The sequence below is a fragment of the Canis aureus genome, chromosome 7 (assembly GCF_053574225.1).
Source record: "Canis aureus isolate CA01 chromosome 7, VMU_Caureus_v.1.0, whole genome shotgun sequence".
Lineage (NCBI taxonomy): Eukaryota > Metazoa > Chordata > Mammalia > Carnivora > Canidae > Canis > Canis aureus.
Genome location: NC_135617.1, coordinates 51,782,264 through 51,797,436, shown reverse-complemented (window position 1 = coordinate 51,797,436; position 15,173 = coordinate 51,782,264). Strand labels below are relative to the sequence as shown.

The 15,173-nt window shown below is 44.8% G+C and overlaps 1 protein-coding gene across 1 annotated transcript in view; it reads right to left on the bottom strand.

Moving 5' to 3' along the window:
• The window catches only part of ELOVL5 (ELOVL fatty acid elongase 5), a 75,292-nt gene extending 63,668 nt beyond the window's left edge, over positions 1 to 11,624 (bottom strand). The window contains exon 1 of the mRNA XM_077903642.1: positions 11,480 to 11,624. The gene's annotated coding sequence lies outside the window, so the exon portion shown is untranslated. The remainder of the gene's footprint in view (positions 1 to 11,479) is intronic.
• Positions 11,625 to 15,173: the final 3,549 nt, after the last annotated feature.

The window sequence follows — 15,173 nt, the reverse complement described above, 5'->3', positions numbered from 1 at the left end:
GTGCCTTTCCTGTTTGTTCTCATGGCACCCTGCACTGAACTCACATAATCCCCATCACTGTAGTACTGATATCTGTTCACTTATCAGTATCCTCCGTGAGTCTAAATTCCACGTGGGCAGTCTGTGGTACAGACTGAGTTACTGCCTAATTTCCATAGAGTAGCAGGACTTTTGGCTGCCGATGGCCAGAATCAACTGAGACATTTCCAGCTTCTCTTGCAGCTTAATGTAGCTACATGTCTAGTTCTGACCAAGGAGACAAGCAAAGTATCTAGGGGCGGTTTCTGGGGACCTCCCCTAAGACAAGGTATGGATGATCCCTCTGCCTCATCTTTGTCTCTTCAGCCTGCTGGCTGGAAGACAGTGATATCATACTCCAAGCCTGATGCACAGTGAGCCAAAAGTGAACCTATGGAGGATTAAACCAGCCCTGGACCATCTCTGTAATCTTTTATGGAAGACAGTCTTCTCCCTTATTTTGAGATCCCACTCTGGAGCCACTATTATTTTGAAATCTCCATCACTTACAGCCAAGCCTTACTGAAAAAGACATGGCCATTTCTGTAGTGCCAATAATTATGTTGACTCAAGTACATATCTCACCTCTTCCACTGGATTGTAATCTCTTTGCTAGTGGATGTACGGTCATGTGTCACAGCAGGATTTATGCTCCTTAGCTGAGGACAGCTGAGGGCAGCACACAAGAATCTCCAATGGTGAGTGTGAATGATGAATGAATTAATACCTATCTGTGTGACGCAGATAGGCTCTGTCCAACCTATACAGTCTACCTCAACCTGGAAGCAATGCTGTGGCCAACCAAAATAAGGTTAAAAAAGTGTTGTCAGCTTCCATCACTTTTTTTTTTTTTAAGATTGTATTGATTTATTCATGAGAGACAGAGAGAGAAAGGGAGAGACTTAGAGGGAGAAGCAGGCTCTTCGCAGGGAGCCCAATGTGGGACTTGATCCCTGGACCTGGGATCATCCCTTGAGCTGAAGGCAGACGTTCGACCGCTGAGCCACCTAGGCATTCCAGCTTCCATCATTATTTTACATGGAATAGCTGGATGCCAAAACACCGGCGCTTACTCCTTCCTTGGGCACAGTGCCACAAGTGTGGTCTATCAATAGCACATTCTCCTTGAATGTGCTACAAGGTACTATGCAAATAAGCAAGGCTCTTTAAAATAATTACATGTGTCACCTTCGCTCCCGGGTAAGTGGGATGTCCAACAATTTGTATGGTCTGTACTGTTGCTCTTCTCCCTCAGCTTGGAGTAGGAAATGGTTAACATTACAGGCAGGTAGGCCAAGTTTTCCAGAGTCCCCTGCTAGAGTCCTCATTTGTGAAGTATTATGTATTCTCAGGCTACTGAGATATACTCATCTTCACACAGACATTAGCACAGATTACTGAACTGATACTTGAAACCTACATCTTCAGAGACACATTCATGTAAATAATTGCTAGATAGCTACCACATGATTGATGGTATATAGGTACCGAGGACACAGAGATAAACATGCCAAACTCTGAGCAGAGAGAAAAGGAAAGTGCTAGTCATTCTCACTTTAAGAATGGGGAAGCTGGGATCCCTGGGTGGCGCAGCGGTTTGGCGCCTGCCTTTGGCCCAGGGCGCGATCCTGGAGACCCGGGATCGAATCCCACGTCGGGCTCCCGGTGCATGGAGCCTGCTTCTCCCTCTGCCTGTGTCTCTGCGCCTCTCTCTCTCTCTCTCTCTGTGACTATCATAAATAAATAAAAATTAAAAAAAAAAAAAAGAATGGGGAAGCTGAGGCACACAAAGGTTAGGTATTAGAACCAAGGTTATATAAGCAGGAAGAGGTGAGAGCATCTGATTCAATCAAAAGGATCAACGAATCTAGGGTGTGAGATTTGACTAATGAAGAACAGGGCTTTTTCTGCTACTAAATTTGTTTTGCTCTTGTGGTTTTTTTTTTTTTTTTTTTTTTTTTGCTGGGAAGCAACTGGTGAGGAGGCATCCAAATACAGCCTGGACAGAATAGAGATGGGAACAGACAAGGAACATTTGAAGAAATGAAGTCTGTGGTGTTTTCAGCGAGAAGTGCAGGCAGGAAAAAGGCAGGAAGTGAAGCTGGTTCAAGAATGGCCCTGAAGAGAAAACGAAGCTTTTAGGATGGAGTGAAATGATCCTATAACATGTCAGGATGCCATGGTGACAAGAGAGTAGGGACCAGACCACAGGGGAGCCAGGAAGGAGCCAGGGAGAAACCGTAGTTGTCCAGTTAGGATGATGGGAGGAGAAGGGGCCATGGAGGGACAGAGAGGAGCACGAAAGGACAAGACTTGCTGACTAACAGCTGGAACAGAGGACAGAAGGACGTGGCTGATGGGAAGAAGGATCCGAATACCACGCTTGCAGGCGTAGGCAAACTGGTGGATGGTGGGGCTCCTGACCATTCTGGCCAACAGGACAGAGAGGTTTGTGGGGCATCCAAGTGAACCTAGTTGATAAGAAGTTGAGTCTGGAGCTCAGAAGTGGATTAGAAATAAATGAGATGGAAACTGGGTAGATAGTCAAACCTATGGTCAAGTACATCACCCACTGAGACCGGTCTTCCCACAACACTTTGCAATTATTCATCTAAATCTTGAATTTTGGGAAGCCCTTTAAAATATGCCAATCCCATTTCTCAAAAAAAAAAAAATGATAAACTCAAGCATGAAGGTCTGTACCAAGGTTCAGTGAAAAGCAACTCTCTCACTATGCACTGCATTCAAAGGCATCTTCCTTTGGGGTCACTGAGCCGATTCCAAACCTACCACTCCTTGCCACATAAACAAAAAGGAGCTGCTCTGAAGAGGAAGCAAGTATAGTGTTTATAGCATTCTCCTGGGGACATAGAAGTCCTGAGATACTGTGTTTAAGGGGCACTTCGGAGAAGCTCTGACCTGTTTCACAGGGCAACCACTGTCTCCTTTACAAGCATGCTTCAAAAAAAAAAACCAATGGCCAAAGCCCATCATGAACATCAAGATCTTTTGCATGCCTCTAACGGTTGCCTTAAAGACTAAGCTTAAAGACACTGAGAAATGCTTCATATTCCTAAACATCTAAATCAGACTGCCAATTGCAAATAGCTGGAAGACAAACATTTAAGGGGCTTTTAAGCTTTTCTGCTATGGGCATCTACTTGTAATTCTTATCTGATTGCAGTCTCTTAACTGATGTGATTACTTGAATATTCAAAGCAAATTATCATGTTCTTCAAGCTAATTCATACAAATACACAAAGGCAGCATCATAGCCTCAATTGAAATTAAAAGAGGATGGAAAAACATAATTAACAAAGATAGGTTATGCAATCCCCAGGAGAAGTCTTGGAAGATTTTAAACTCAAGCCTGTGTAACATAAATAAAGCATGTGACACGAGAACACATTTCTTTGTTTAAACTGAATCCAAACCCTCACATTTTACAAATGGTATTTGAGTATGGAGGTGAATGAGAAGGAAAGGCAGTTAAAATGTTTTTTTAAAAATTAAAAAAAAAAAGTTTGCAGGATGCACTTGGGTGGCTCAGTTGGCTAAGCTTCTGCCTTTGGCTCAGGTCATGATCCCAGGATCCTGGGATGCGCCCCGCATTAGGCTCCCTGCTTAGCAGAGAACTTGCTTCTCCCTCTCTCTCTCTCTGCCCTTCCCCCTGCTCATGTTCATTCTCTCTCTAAAAAAAAAAAAAAAAAAAACCTAAAAAAAGTTTGCTGCGATGCAGCATTTTTAAGAAATTACAAATCATTTATTCATCTCTCCTACAGAGTGTGTGTCCAAAGCCAACAGTTACCACCTGGTCACAGACCATGTTAACAGGTAGGCCACTCTGAATTTTATGATTCTCTTATTTTAGAAACTGTGGAACCTATACACATCATAATGTTGTCAGATCTACTGATCCAAACCCAGAAAGAAAATGAAAAGGTTCAAGAGCCTAATAACCCCAAGAGAACTAAGGGTGGCGATAAATGTGTCTATCTTGAACCTGAACAGGTGGCCCTCAACGGGGCCTGTGTCAGAATGACCTAGTAGATGTTTTCAAAATGCACATGACTTACACCTCCGTCCAAGGGAAATCAGACAAGCTGGAGACAGAGGCTCCCTAGAGGATTTGCGTGCCCTTCCCTCCCAGCCCACACCTCTCAGGTCTTATACAGCTTGTAAATCAAACCCAGCTGGAGCAAAGGCCAGGTGAGGAAACTGATGCTGGATGTCCGTGGCCAGTCACAGTCATCCAGCCTACTGGCAACTGAGCTTTTGCTTACAGATTTTTTTTTTTTTACACCAATGATCATAGAGCTCTTCTGTTTCCGTGCTTCTGATTACACCAAAAAGAGAATGCTTAAGTGCAGAATTCTGAAAAAAAGGACTTGGAGAAGAAACAAAAGGTTACTCTTTCAAGGGCCAATCATAAATGTTTTTCTATTAGCTTTCTTCGTTTAGTTATTGTCAAAAGTCTTATTGTGGTTATGCCGTCAATCTCTCAGAATGTAATGATGAGTAAGAAACTCAACTGTTTCCTCTAGTTCTATCTCTAGAGCTGCAAATGCAAAGATGACTACCTAGATCTCACAAGCTTACAGTGTAGCAAGGTGGCTAAGGGCTGACAATAGCCAGACTGCCTGGGTTTGAATCCTGGCTCTGCCAGCCAGTGGCTGTGGAGCCTTGAACAAGTCACTTCACCTTTCTGTGCCTTAGTTTTCACATCTGTAAAATCAGGGTACCTACCTTGTGGAGTTTTGTGAAGCCAAAATTAATTAATATATGTAGAGCACTTTAGAAAAGTACCTAGTATGGCTACTGAATAGTTACATATAATACCACGGAATAGGCTCATTCTTTTTATAAATTACAAAGTTTTCTATTGCCCAGCTGTAATTTATTCTGAAGGACACTTACTCTATTGCATCTTACAATCTTTTGTTATTATAAACAATGTTTCAATGGACATCCTATACAATAGAGAGATCTTTTTACCCTATCATCAAAATCAGTTCCCTACTTAACTTTCCCATTTAATACTGATGGTTTGAATACCTTTCCAAAGTAGGCACAGGTATTAGCATCTAAAAGTTCTATCCACCCGTAAGTGGAAGAGTTGGAACCCCATCCAGATGGGTGGCTGCTAACCTCAAAGGCAGCCTCTTTAATCCACTTTCCACAGCATTGCTAACTTTTAAAAAGCATAGTAGATGCTTTTATAAATGTACCTCAGATCCATGGCAAATACTTAAAAGTTCCAAAAGAAGTAAAACTCAAATTTTCACAGACATATATATCAGTTAACATGGCAAATGGAGGGATCAACAACTTCTGTAAATATTAAAGTAATTTACTACTTCTGCCAAAGACTGAAGCAGAGGTACCCTGAACACTACCCCCTAGGGACATACACCACACTGCCAAACTCCCAGAGTAAATGAATAATTATCAAATTTGGCATCATGAGAACTATTCTTTGGGGAAAGAGAAATTCTTAACAATTACTCTGTGGTAGCATTTGCTATGCCAAGACAAGAGGAGAACAGGTAATCTGGCGTTCAGCATAACAGATACAATAAAGACCAACATGGCTTTAATGAGATCTTTTTAGTATGGGCTTATAAAGATTTGTTCTGACAGGGTGAAACTGTTGACAATGGGGACAAGAAAGGGCAAAGGTAGAACTTCATAGAGATGGAAACTGTAACCAGCATGTGCTAGTGGAGAGTGTCAACCTAGTAGAAGGATTATAGTTAGAAATCACAGGTGTTTCGAGAAAATGGTTATTCTCCTAACTAGAGAAAGCATGACAATACCAGCACTAAAAAAAAAAAAACAAAACAAACAAAAAAAAATTTAAAGAAATGATTTCCTAACTCCCTGTCAGCAAAGACATCAAACAAAAGTACAAAAGTCTAATTTAATAAAGAAGGTTACACACCACTGTACTTCAAACAAATGACAGGGGCTAGGGGGGAGACAGGGTCTGAATTTAGTCTTTCAGAACACCCACCAAGTACCAATATTTTATATCCAGGAACCACATAATCCCTGGATATTCCAGGAATTATGGAAGTCAAAAAAAATGTTCCCACTCAGGAAATATGCCAGCAGAAGCCCAGTGGGAACCAAACCGTTTGCTAAGGATAACATTTATGGGTTCAAATGAGGATTGGGGATTTGCGTGGGTGAATGGGGGGTTTGACTACAAATACTCAAAATTAGGTCAGGTTATCTTCCTAAACAATTCACTTTGTAGGCCAGAATATTTCTAGCCATTAAGCTTAACCTCTTAAAGACAAAACTGTAACTTCCACCATTAATTTTGACATCTCCTTTCTAAGACCTAAATGATTTCAACTTTCACTCTCTATCCCTCATCAAACAGAAACAAGGGATTTGATCTTGGCAAAAGTGAAAATAAAAAATTTTAGTTCTGAAAGGGACTTGGAAATCACCTTAATCTTTTAAAGAAAAAGTGACCAATACCCAGAGTTGATGTTCTCATGGTTGGTGGCAAGTCAGAACAGAAAGCCATGGTAGCCAGGTTCTATACAAGAATGATGCCCCAGGGATCCCTGGGTGGCGCAGCGGTTTGGCGCCTGCCTTTGGCCCAGGGCGCGATCCTGGAGACCCGGGATCGAATCCCACATCGGGCTCCCGGTGCATGGAGCCTTCTTCTCCGTCTGCCTGTGTCTCTGCCTCTCTCTCTTTCTCTCTCTGTGACTATCATAAATAAATAAATTAAAAAAAAAAAAAAAGAATGATGCCCCAGACTTAAACAGCTATGCCTTCCCATCTTCTCAAATTACTTCAGTTGCAATAAAGAACTACTATGCATATGCTTCACTATAATCCTATATCATGAGGCATCACTGACTTTCTTATCTATTACATAAGCTGAGATAAGTTAGCTGATGGATGGAGCCCCAAAAGCCTTGCTTCTTACTTCTGGTTCTGCGAGCAACCAGCTGCATGAGCTTTACCAATAATGTATTTTTCTTCTCTCACCAATGATACTTCATTAAAAGTTAGGAAGCATCCCAATTTCAGTATTATTAAAATGTGGAGAAGTGCCTGCAGTGATTTTAAAATGCCACGGATTATAAACTACATCTCTACCAAGGTATGTTAAAATATTAAAAACTGTCGGAAAATAGATGAAATGTGTAGTTGTAGAAAGGCAACAGCCAATTGGGGGGGGGGGGGGAGAGCTTGTCCAGATACATATCTGGGCCGTTTGGATATTTCACCTAATTGCAAAGCTTCCTTCTTCTTTCTCTGTAACACTAAGTTTCTTCTACCACTTGGTCTTGAGTGTTCTTCATCTTGTTGGCCCTCATATTCACTGGTCTCCAGGTCTCAGATCTTATCCTAGAAATAATCTTGTAGAATGTGTCTGTGCTCACAACTGTAGTTCCACATGGGGTTTTCACACCACTCTGGCCACATCCAATAGCCTCCCAACCCATCTCCACAGTCCGAGCCAATTCATCTTACACATTCTGCCAAGAGTCATATTCCTAGGGCACCATGTTCATAATGTACTCCTAGTTCAAAAGCTTCAGCGCTACCCTGTAACCTCAGGAGAGAGGGCAGGCTAGGGGCTCAAGATGATCTGGGCTGGAATGTTTTGTGCCCATGGCCAAGTGTCTAAACTTCTCTAAGCCTCCATTTCTTCATCAGTAAAGTGAGAATGCTCACAGTACTAATTAATAGCAATTGGGATAAACCCATATAAAGTGTTCACTGCAGGGTTTGACACATTAGAGCTTTGTAACAGACAGCTATTATCATCATCAATGACTTGCCTTTCTAACCTTCCACTTCTGCACTATCAGCTTCAGTCAACTGGGCCTCCTTGCTTTTTTGCCCAAGGACTCCAGAGATGTTTGCTCTCCAAATTCCCTCTCTCCTGGAATGCCTGTCCTATCTCTTCAAATCAGTAAGATTCTTCTATGAAATGTAAGCCTACATTCAAATGTTGATTCAATTCTACTTATTTTAATCCAATCATCTCTTTGGTACTGACATCCTTGGAAGTCCTTACAGTTAGTCCACTATGTGGTGACTTCCCCCATGTCCACACTGGCCCTCACTGAAGGTATGGTAGCACCCCAACAGGTGACATGAGATTTAAATCCTCTTCCTTAGCTCTGGGATATGCGCCCCCCCCTTTATCAGATTTCCATTGTTATAGGTATTACTTCAAGTAGCCATTACTTGATTACTTAAGTTAATCACCTCAAAGCCAAGGACCCTCTTTGGAGGTTGATGGGAAGTGAAGTTCCTACATAAGAATATGTTAACGGGGATCCAGATCTTTGCTGGCCGTCATCTTGCAAAATCAGCCTATGGACATAACCATCATCTGAAAGGACTACAGAGACACTGATAGAAAGTTTTGTCCTCAGGACTTTTCAGGTCAGGTGGTCATTTTAAGCCCATTTGAGTCAGGTGTTCTGTTTCCTGTACTGAAAACATCCTAACCAATCTTACAGTGGTAAGCGCTGATTTGTCTAACATAGATAGTTCTGCCATACAAAGCTTTCCGAGAGTTACACAAGTCCTGGAGAAATCTACTTCTGACCCCTTTTATAGTCCCCGGTATAGATTTAGCATAGGTATGAAAGGATTAAAATGTAAACGAACTCAGGAAGACTTTTGGAGTCAGAACTGTGTCATTCAACTTTTACATAACCTCTCCCAACACACACACAAACTACACATAACTGGCAAATCAATGAATTAAAAAGGCACCTAGAAAAAATAAAGGAATAGATTTAAGGTAGATCTGAAAGATGACATATTGTTAATCTTAGACAAGTTAACTAGGTCAATTTTTTTTTTTTTTAAGATTTTATTTACTCATGAGAGAGGCACAGAGAGAGGCAGAGGCAAAGGCAGAGGGAGAAGCAGATTCCCTGCAGGGAGCCCAAAGTGGGACTCGATCCTGGGATCCTGGGATCCTGGGACTCCGGGATCACGCCCTGAGCCAAAGGCTGACGCTCAACCGCTGAGCCACCCTGGCATCCCAACTGGGTTAGATTTTTAATAGAGTTACATAAATGGCACATATCTGTCTGAAATAAAAATTTCTTAGGGGAAAGGAAGGATAGTATGGCCAGATAAAAAAGTAAAGCTGTCACACTATCATCTACTTGGGCATCAAAGTTACCTGAAAGGAAGGAAAACAGTTTTGCCTTGATTTGTATAATTTATGTTGGAAATAAGACACTCACCTCTAGAAGCAGGAGGACAATCAATAACTATGTTAAAAAGTAAGAGAAAAGGTAATGAAAGAAAGATCCTTGCACACACTCAAAGATTAAGGTCTCAAACCAGGACAGGTAGGAAAAAAAAACGAGGCTCTGCTAGTCCCAGCGAATGAGCTAACTTACCTCATTTTCAAAAGTGCCTTCATAGGGATACTGGAATTCTTGCCTGTGAAAACCTAAAGTTTTGAATATTTTCCCAGTCGTTTGAGATTCTTGCACTTTATTCTTGGCCACATCCTCTATATCTCACTTCCCCTTCCCCAGGAAGAAAAATAAGGAAGCATTTATTGAATCAGTATTTGGAGGACTCCAAACTGGGCTTTGATTTGTATCCTCTCCTGAAATCCTAAAAATTCTGCAACAGGAAACATCCATTTGTATGTAAGGAAATGGAGTCAGGTGAACGAGGACAGCGTTTGAAGTTACAAGACACTTTTCTTGAAAAATCTGACAAATTTTAGTACGCTTTCTACTTTCACTTTTCAGCAAAGTTCCACATTCTGTAAAATTAGCCATCTTGTAGCCATCAATAGCATCTTCCTTTCAGTGTTCAGTTAGAAATGGAAGAGAAAAGAAAATGCAAAAGAGTACAAGAAAACCCTTGGTGATGTAAAGTTATCATCTGGGCTAATAACCTAGAAGGGACATGAACGACCTTTCTCTTTCAAGTGCGGAGCTTTCCGGGAGAATCCCGGGCAGCATCTGAGCAGACTACATAAAAAAAGTGATTCACTCCTAACCGAAGATGGAAAGTTAAAAGTGTTCGTCCACAGCCATCGAACACAAAACTGGCGATGTCGGCATCTGCAGATTCTGCACCAAATGCTGTTGGCCGAGATGTGCAAGTAAAACAAGTGCAAACCAACAGGTTATCTACCAAATAGGGGAACATGTTACAAAATCTGACAAACAACAATTAGCTCTTCCGTACAACCCTAAAAAAGCACTTCCTTGCAACGGGTCCGTTATTAAAGAATGAAGATTTCACGCTTGCCGCAATCCCGCACCCCCACCCCACCCCCCGCGGGCCCCTCTGGGTCCCCCAGCCCAGCTAGTACGTCAAGGCACCGGATTCCTCCGTGCGGGACCCCCACCGGGGAAGAGTGGCGTGTGGAAGCGTCCTGTATCTGGAGCCAACAAAGTTGGCCTGATGCATTCTCCAAATCTGCAATCGCGAGCGGGGAGATGAGCTGAACTGGAGTCGTCGGAACGGGAAACCACCACCCAACCCCAGAAGTGCAAGAGCAAGGGACGGGTTGCAAGAGGCAGCTTTAAAAGAACAACTCTTGCTCCGGGCACCCCCCCGCCCCCGCTTCTCGGACGCGGGCGGACAGATGTGGCACGGAGGGGGCCAGTCCTGCAGGCGTGGACACTGCAATGGGGCACTTTTCCTTACAAGTGGCAGCCGCCACGACCCCAGGGCTCCGCCGGCTCCCAGCCGCTCCCGCGCCGCGCGCCTCCTCCCTCCCTCCCTCCCTCCCTCCCGCGCCGGGACTCCCCAAAGGGCCGCCCAGGTCGCCCTCGAGTCCCCGCCCACCCCCTCACCCCCCGCCCCCCGCTTCCCCGCCGGCCTCATCCCTCCCCGAGCACCGCCGAGCTGCAGTCCTCTGGTTTTAATAAGACCCGAGTGGCCCTGAGCTAGCGTAGCGGGCTTCTCTCCCGGAGGCAGAGGCGGGGAAGGAGAGGCCGGAGGGTCCCCGCGCCGCCGGGCGGGGGCGGGGGCGGGGGCGGGCGCGCCCCGGCCGAGGCGCTCGGGACTCCGCGGGCCAGCCCCGGCCTCCTCCGGGGCGCTTCCCGGCAGCGCGCACCTCGCCCGCCAGTCCCTCCCGACCGGAGCCCGCCGCCGCCGCCCGCGGTCCGGGCACGCCGTGGGTCCCCGCCGCGCCTGTCACGGCGCACACCTGCCCGCCCGCGGCTTCCCCGCGCCGAGCAGGTGAGCCTGCGGCTGGGCGCGAAGTCCCGAGGCGCCCGCCGTCCGCGCCCGCCGTCCGCGCCCGGGGGAGCCAGGCGGGGCCCCGCCGCCGCCGCCGCCGCCGAGCTGCTCCGCCACGCGGGCGCGGCGCGGGCCGGCGGCCCCAGGTCCTCACCGCGGCTCGCAGCCCTCGCGTCCCGGCCGCGCGCCCGCGCGGGTGTCATGGCCGAGCGGCGGCCCCAGGCGAAGTTTCCCGGAGCCGACGGCTTACCTCGTCGTCCAGGGGCGGCGGCGGCCCTGGGCGGAGCGGCGCGACGGCTGCACGGGCGACCGCGGCCGGCGGAGCCGAGGAGGACGCGCGAGCGAGGCCCCGGAGCCACGGAGCGCCGCGATGGGAAGAGGAAGGCGCCGGGTATCTACAATCAGAGCGTGGGCTGACCGTGACGTCACAATGGCGCGGCCGGCCAATCGCGGCCCGAGGGGCGAATCAAGCGCTATGATGTCATGCGGCCCCGGAGCCAATAGCGGGACAATAGAACTTTCGTGATTGTAAATTCCGGAGCCCGGGGCCGCGGCGGGCCGAGGCCGGGGTTGGTGCCCTCGGCTTCACGTGTCTCCGGGCGATCTTTTCCCCCCTTTCTTCCTCATAAGCCTGCGGGGGACGCGGGGCCTGCGCAACCGCGGCCGGCGGCGAAGCTCCTGACACCCTGAGCTCCGCATCTCTGACAGCCAGGCCGGCAGGGCGAGGTCGTGGCCGCGCTGGGACGACGGCAGCTCCAGCTCGGCGGCGCGCTCTCAGAGGCCTCGCCTCTAGGATTCCGAACCGGATCCACCTCTCCTTGATTTTTTTTTTTTTTTTTTTTTTTTTAGCTCAAAGGGTTAAATACCTGCAGAGACCACCGGAGCGGAGGTCTGCAGCTGGACAAGATAAGGCAACGGCGAAAAGCACTCAAAATCGTTGTTAGAACTTAACTCCATTTGGATAGATTTACTGTGACTTTTTTTTTTTTTTTTTCTCCTAGGGATTCTCACTTTTCCTTAGAGGTCACTACCAACTTCATTTCTACTCTAGAAATTATTCCACAGGCTTTTTTAAATTATTATTATTTGTGATAGACACAGAAAGAAGCAGAGACACAGACAGAGGGAGAAGCGGGCTCCATGCACGGGGAGCCCGACGTGGGACTCGATCCCAGGACCCCAGGATCGTGCCCTGGGCCAAAGGCAGGCGCCAAACCGCTGAGCCACCCCGGGATCCCCTCCACAGGCTTTTAAAAGGAGGAAAGGTGGTGAAGTAAGTGACGCCTTTTCGGCTAGACAAACGTAAGCACTCAAGACAGTGCTTTGTGCTCAAGGCACGAATAGATCCTTGCTGTTTTTCATTGGTATTTAAAACTCCGGGCCTTGGTCATCCTAGTATCCCACACTTGCCCCATATCAAGCCCCAGAAATTAAGCCTTTCTCCTTGTGTCCTCTTACTACTCCAAGTAGGTTGAGCCAACATAGGCAACCATTTAACGTAGTAAGTGTATTCTCAATGTAATGTTTATCATGTACCAGCTGTGTTCCAGGCACTGGGCCACTGCAGTAAGAATAAGGATGTACAAACTGTATACAAATTAGATAATTTAAACATACACAAATTGAGGTGATTTAAACATACACAAAATAGTCCATTGTCATTCAACTCCACAAACACTGAATGGCTTCAGTTTGTCAAATGCTGTACTAGATGTTAGAAAAAGAACCTCAAGGAACCCCTCTGCCTATAATAAAGTAATAATAAAGTAATAAAGTCGGGAAACAATTACCATGCGGCAGTCAATGCTACAATGGAAACCGAGATAACACTGATTAAAAGATTTCTGATAAGGGGCATGTGAAAAGCATGTGCTAGAAGCATAGAAGAGTTTGGTGAAGGTATTTCCTTTATTTTTCATTCTTCTGTTAGCAGGCCAAGGCCAGAGTTGGTTCAGCTCTCTGTTAGTCTAGCCAAGTTCTGTCTTTCCCAGTTTTAAAAGTTTCATATTCCAAAAATCTCAAGTTTTACAATACACTCAATTTTATTGTGCTCACTTATCAGTAAAATGTTTTTAGCCTGTACTAGCAAAATATTTGTGTTTATTTTTAATTACGGACTTAACTGTCAAGTCATATAGTAATTATTTTTTCTTAAGGTAAAAGTAAATACAAAGTTGTAGTATTTTATGCATGTTGTTTTCTGATTGTACCATCTTTCTCAATCCATGAGATAGATGCTTGTACCCCCACTTTAAAGACCTTTAGGCTTTAGGTTGTAAACTCCATTGGAAGGGGAAACATGTTGAATTTTGCTGTTTATCCGCAGATCTTAGTACAGTGCTTGGTATATGATAAGAGCTTAGTAAATATGTTTTGAATGAATGAATTCTTGTTCCTCCTCCCCATCATCCCCAGGTGCTTCCATTTTCTGTTCTAGAATTCTAACCCTCTGTCATATAGTGTCCCAGGACTATTGATTCCTCTTAATCCTAAGGTGTAAAGGCATGTTCTCTTTCTTCCTCTCCAGAGACTTAGGGTTCCGAATACATATATGATTTAGGGAGAATTCCCCCTACCGTCACCCCACAGCTCATCTTACACCCTACAGTGTAAACTATCATGGCCACAGTACCAATTATTGTAGATTGCACCACTATCACAATCATGGATAAAGCTTTAAGGAAAGCAAGCAGTAAAACTGAAATGACTTCCCAATTTAAATATGGGTTGCTTTTTTTTTTTTTCCAAATAAACCAAAAGAATGCCTAGGATTCATTGCCAGGGTTCAAGAAAAGTGTTTTAGGGATGCCTGGGTGGCTTAGCAGTTGAGTGTTTGCCTTCGGCCCAGGGCGTGATCCCAGGGTCCTGGGATGGAGTCACACATCGGGTTCCCTACATGGTGCCTGCTTCTCTCTCTCTCTCTCTCTCTCTCTCTCGTGAATAAATAAAATCTAAAAAAAAAAAAGAAGTCTTTTACTTAGTGTCAGAATCAGACTCTTGGCCAACCAGGTTCTTGACACTGTGCTAGAGCCATCCCACTGCTTAGGTGCAGTAAAAACAAAACAAAACAAACAAACAAACAAAAACCTATAACTCTTCCCTTTTTCTTTACAACATCCATACAATAGTCCCTAAGAAGTGATTATTGAATTATTTTCATTACTTAATACTTAAGTATTCCTTTTTATCTTTCTCCTTTTGCTTTTCTTTATTTTTAAATTCTGGTAGCTTTCTTTCCTTCTGCTCTTAGTTTTCATCAATGGCTTGAAATCTCCTCCAACCACACACTTCGAAGCATATTAGAAAGTTACTTCAATATTGCTCTCGAGAAAGAAAGAATTTGACATCCTGGAAAATATGTTCCATTGTTATAGCATCTGTAGTTAAATTAAGAAATAAAATTAAGGGGTGCCTGGCTGGCTCAGTCAGTGGAACAGGCAACTCTTGATCTCAGGATTGTGAGTTTGAGCCCCACGTTGGGTATAGAGATTAATTAAAAATAAAATCTTAAAAAAATGCAATAGAAAGTTTCAATAGAATGTAATTCTGATTAATGAGACTTGCTTTGGGACTCCTGGGTGGCTCAGCAATTGAGCGTCTGCCTTTGGCTCGGGGTGCGATCCTGGGGTCTGGGATCAAGTTCCGCATCAGGCTCCCTGCGAGGAGCCTGCTTCTCCCTCTGCCTCTCTCTCTCTCTTTCTCTGTGTATTTCATGAATAAATAAATAAAATCTTTTTTAAAAAATGAGACTTGCTTCATTTCAGGATGAAACACTATATGTGCTTAGGAGATATTTGCACAATATAATGAAACCTGTTTTTTGAGGTAAGAAATAAGTCTATGTTTGCCTCTGGACCTTTGAAAGTTGGCTAAAATATAGGACAAGCATAAGCTAGTTTATGCTAAGCATGTCACTACAAAGTCTCTGTTGGCTCCTACTTTCC